Source organism: Balaenoptera physalus, assembly GCF_965194825.1.
Source record: "Balaenoptera physalus genome assembly, chromosome: 6".
Taxonomy (NCBI): Eukaryota; Metazoa; Chordata; class Mammalia; order Artiodactyla; family Balaenopteridae; genus Balaenoptera; species Balaenoptera physalus.
In genome coordinates, this window is record NC_138885.1 from 126,140,568 (window position 1) to 126,146,069 (window position 5,502).

General features: G+C 34.6%; 1 pseudogene across 1 annotated transcript; it reads left to right on the forward strand.

Moving 5' to 3' along the window:
• Positions 1-200: 200 nt before the first annotated feature.
• LOC309662204 (small ribosomal subunit protein eS4 pseudogene) lies at positions 201-4,196 on the forward strand (annotated as a pseudogene). Its single transcript has one exon. The product of its transcript is annotated as a small ribosomal subunit protein eS4 pseudogene (transcript).
• The last annotated feature ends 1,306 nt before the right edge of the window (positions 4,197-5,502 follow it).

Sequence of the window (5,502 nt, forward strand, 5' to 3'; positions counted from 1 at the left end):
TTGTGTGCATTTATATTAATTAAAAGAAAGCTGACTGCTATAACAGAGAAGCCCCATAATTTCACTCCTTTTATTAAAGTATCTATTTTTTCACACTCATAAAATCTAATTAGTCATAATTTGGTGCAGGGAATTGTCAGATACCAATACCCACAGATGCTTAAGCCCCTTATATAAAACCAATGTAAATTCTAGTAAATAATTCCTGGTACACAGCAAATTCAAGTTTGCTTTTGGAACTTTTTTGAAATTTTTTTTCCGAATACTTTTGATTCGTAGTTGGTTGAATTTGAGGAACACATAAATACGGAGGGTCGATTGTCCTCTCTTCACTGACAGTTTGAATCTTTACCTAAACAACTCAGGAATGAAGGGAAAAAATGGATGAAATTGATTCTTCTCAGAATTGAAGACCTTAAGAAATGATGCATTAATTTCTGCTACCTAGATCTTGGGTGAGATCCAAGTTCTTTTCCTCCCTGAGACCCAATGGATTTTTAGCTATTCCTTTGATTCTGTGAGTCTTCTCCATATCTTTCCAATAAGTTCCTTTTTTTTTTTTTGAATAATTTGACTAGACTTTCGGTTGAGTTCAATTTTTAAAAGTAGTATATATTACCAAGGTATTTTTTATTACAGCTTTAGTCTCAAAACTGGACTTAAACTGTTAAGATTTTTAAGTCAATTTGATCACCCAGCAAATAGAGAGCTAAAGGTGTCCTTTTATTGAAAAACAAACAAGTACGGTTCTTTTTGTGCCTAGCGCAGCTGTGGCTTGCAGTCCCAAGCGTCTGAAGCATGTATCAGCTCCGGTAGACTAGAAGCTGTTAACTGACCAGTGTGTTTGCTCCTCATCCATTTACTGGTTCCCACAAACAGAGAATGTCTCCTTATCAGTTTCCTAAGGAACATACTAAGTATACATTGACAGGAGATGAACTAAAGAAGCATACAGCAGTCCATTAAGATTGATGACAAGGTCTGAACTGATACAACGTACAGTTCCTGGATTTATGGACGTCATCAATATTGACAAGACTGGAGAGAATTTTGGTCTGATCTATGACACCAAGGTTTACTTTGCTGTTCATTATATTGCACCTGAGGAGAGGCCAAGTACAAGTTGTACAACGTGAGAAAGAACTTTATGGGCACAAGTGGAATCGCACATCTGGTGACTCATGATGTTCACACCATCTGCTACCCTGATCCCCTCGGCAAGATGAATGACATCATTCAGATTGATTTGGAGACTGGCAAGATTACTGATTTCATCAAGTTTGACACTGTGTAAAGTGACTGGAGGTGCTAACTTGGGAAGAATTGGTGTGACATCCTGGTTCTTTTGATGTGGTTCATGTCAAAGATGCCAATGGCAGCAGCTTTGTCACCCAGCTCTTCAACATTTTTGTTATTGGCAAAGGCAACAAACCATGGATTTCTCTTCCCCAAGGAAAATGTCTTCACCTCACCATTGCCAAAGAGAGAGACAAGAGACTGATGGCCAAGCAGAGCTTGAGGTAACATGATTGGTAGAGTCTTTGTACTTAATTAACGACAATACAGCATGATATATTTTTAAAAATATGTCCAATTAGAGTAACATGGGTGGATGTTGTTCAAAGTGACTCTTTTATCAGTCTCAGTGACCCAGTTGCCAATGACAGAGAGAGAGAGAGAGAGAAGAAATGAATATATTCAACGACTTATTGGCCACCGCCTGCTGTCTATATAGTAAATTTAATTTTTTTCTGATGGCAAATTGATTCTAAATTTCATTGAGCTTTCAAAGTCTTAAACTTCATAAGATAATCTTGTTCAAATACAAACATTCTGAGCTACACAAAGGAACATTCTCAGGAGGTCTTGGAGAAAGAATATAAGCAGATTCTTGTAAGTGCAAAATCCCTAGTTCTTGGGTTCTATTTTTAAAAACTATATAGATTTTTGTATACAGCTCTATGGAATATCCATTTTTTGTTGTTGTTTTTGCTATTTCTATGTGACTTTGGACAATGTTCATGCTCTGATACACATATATCATTTATCCTATGGTGTTGAATAGCCTTAGGACACTACCATGTTCCCTTAAGGGCACTAATGATATGTTTGTGAAGCAATCCACAATGTTGCCACTGATAATAACTTTTAAGTTCTCACCTTTAGAGATAGATCATTACCTTTATCACGTTGTCATCATCAGTTGTACGTGTATTCATGTATCATACTGGAAGCCCCGGGCTAAAAATGTATACTGATTTGAAAGGAAGAAATAAAACTGCCTTTATTCATCAAGACTAAAATTGTATATGTAGAAAACCTCAAAGAATCTACAAAGATACTCACTAAGTTAATAAGTGAGTATAGTAAAGTTTCAGGATAAAGGACACTATACATAAGTCCATTGCTTTCCTGTATACAAGCATTGAACAAAAGAAATTTAAAATTTAAAAAATACCATTCACAATAATGCCAAAAATGAAATACTTAAGAATAAATCTGTCAAAACTTGGGTGTGATATATTTTCAGAAAACTACAAAACACTGATGAGAGCAATAATAAAGGATTGTCTATAAATAGAGAAATATTCCATGTTCATGAATTGGAAGGCTCAATTATTAAGATGTCAATTTTTCCCACCCTGATCTATAAAATAATTGCAATTTCAATCAAAATCCCTGCAAGCTATTTTGTAGATATCAACACACTGATTCTGAAAATTATATGGACGAGCAAATGACTTGGAATAACAAACACAGCATTGAAAAAGAAGAACAAAGTTGGAGAAGTCACACCACTCACTTTAAAGACATATTATAAAAATAATAAAGTGGTATTGGTAAAACAGTAGACACTTAATACCCAACAAAGATATTCAAATCATTTTTGACAAAGGTGCAAAGGCAATTCAATGAAGAAAGGGTAATATTTTTATCAACTTGTGCTGGAACTATTAGAGATCCATATGCCTAAAAAAGGAAAAAAGGAAAGAACAAAAAGAGCTCAGACACAGCTTTTGCACATTATAGAAAAATTAACTGAAAATGGATCACAGACATAAATGTAAAAACTATATTTTTTAGAAGAAAACATAAGATAAAATCTAGATGTCCTCGTGTTTGGTGATGAGTTGTTACATACAACACAACATAAGCATCCATGAAATAAAAATAATTAATCATTTGTATTTTATTAAATTTATTGAATTAAATTAAAATTTCACATCATGAAAAACACTGTTATGAGAATGAGAAGATAAGTAGTCACAACCTAGGAAAAAATTTTAGCAAAATATATACCTGAACAAGGACTTGTAACCAAAACATATAAAGAACTCTTAAACTCAACAATAAGAAAACACACAATCCAATCTAAAAAATGGGCAAAATGGGCAAAATATCAGAACAGACGCTTCACTAAAGAAGATACACAGATTAGAGCATATGAAAAAAAAATGCTCAATATCATTTGTCATTAGGGAAATGCAAATTAAAACCAATGAGATACAAGTTTTGGAATGGCTTAAATCAAAAACTTGACAATAAAACTTACTTGCAAGGTTGCAGAGCAACAGGAACTTTCATTCATTTCTGGTAGAATGTAAAATAGCACAGTCACCTTGGCAGGGAGTTTGACAGTTTCACCATATGATACAGCAATTGTGATTGTACATATTTACCCAACTGATTTAAAAACATATGCACATACAAAACCCTACACACAAATATTTATAGCTGTTTTATTCAAAATGCCTTTCAATTAGTGAATGGATAAACAAACTGTGATATATCATACAATGGAATATTATTCACAATAAAAAGAAATGAGGTACCAAGCCACACAAAAATATGGATGAATCTTAAAGCATATTGCTAAGCTAAAGAAATCAGTCTGAAAAGACTGTTTACTGGGCTTCCCTGGTGGAGCAGTGGTTGAGAATCTCCCTGCTAATGCAGGGGACACGGGTTCGAGCCCTGGTCTGGGAAGATCCCACATGCCACGGAGCAACTGGGCCCGTGAGCCACAATTACTGAGCCTGCGCGTCTGGAGCCTGTGCTCCACAACAAGAGAGGCCGCGATAGTGAGAGGCCCGCGCACCGCGATGAAGAGTGGCCACCGCTCGCCACAACTAGAGAAAGCCCTCGCACAGAAACGAAGACCCAACACAGCCATAAATATTAATTAATTAAAAAAAAAAAAAAAAGACTGTTTACTGTATGACTCCATTTATATGACATTCTGGAAAATATAAAACTATAGAAACAACAAAAATATCAGTGGTTACCAGGGATTTGGGAAGGAGAAAGAGTTTAATAAGAAAAGCATGTGGGTCTTTTTAGTGCATTGAAACTATTCTGTATGATAGCATAATTATGGGCATAACACACAAGGTATTTGTCAAAACACACAGGACTTTACAGCAAAAATAGTGAACCTTAATATATGGCATGTTGCAGTGCCAAAAAGTGTGAGGTGCTCAAGAAAAAAAAAAAAAAAACGAATAGAAATATGTCAAAGGGACACAGGAGCCAATGGAAAGAGCTCCCAATGATCAAAGCTGGAGCAATTTTAGTAACAGAATAAATAGTGTTGGATTATAGCCAAAGTAAAAATAAATAACCATGAATCTAGATTGATTATTTAACTATAAGAGGAAAATAAATTAATCAGAAAGAATAAATAAATCTCCCAGGCAGAAGAATTCTAAATAATTTGTGCAGATACTCTGCCCTCAAGGAGGCTTCCTTAACTACTCCCCACTCCTTAAGTATGGACTTTACATAATGACTTTCTTCCAAAGAGTACAGTATTGAAAGGGGATAAAATAATAATTTTACAATGGAGAAAACTGACAAGCTACCTCAGACAGGAGATAAAGTTTAACTCAACAACGATAAATCAAGTTAATAGTATGTATCCTTGATATTACAAGATGAAAATGGCACTTAATCTTTGTGGTCTTATTCCTCAAAACACTGCAGCCTAAACAATGGCAGACAAATCCCAACCAAGGAACACTCTATAAAATATCTGATCAGTATTCCTCAAAAATTGTCAAAGTCATCAAAAACAAGGGAAGTCCTAGAAATTGTCACAATGAAGGAAAGCATAAGGAGACATGATCATAAACATGATCAAGATGACTAAATGTAATGTGATATCCCAGATGGGATTCTGTAACAGAAAAAGGCCATAAGGTAAACACTAGTGAAATCTGAATAAAGTATGAACTTTAGTGAATAATAATGTGTCAATATTGGTTCATTAACCGTGACCAATTTCTAATATTAATAATAGGAAAAACTAGGTGTGGGGTACGTGGGAACTCTGTACTACCTTTGCAAGTTTTACATCAATCTAAAACTACTCTAAAAATTTTACTTAAAAAAACTTACATACTTTTCCAAAAACCTTAAATATGTAAGGCTAAAAAGAAGTGCTGCTGGGTCTTGTGGGTAGCTGGAGTATTATTAGCATCACACGTGTTTACACAATAATTA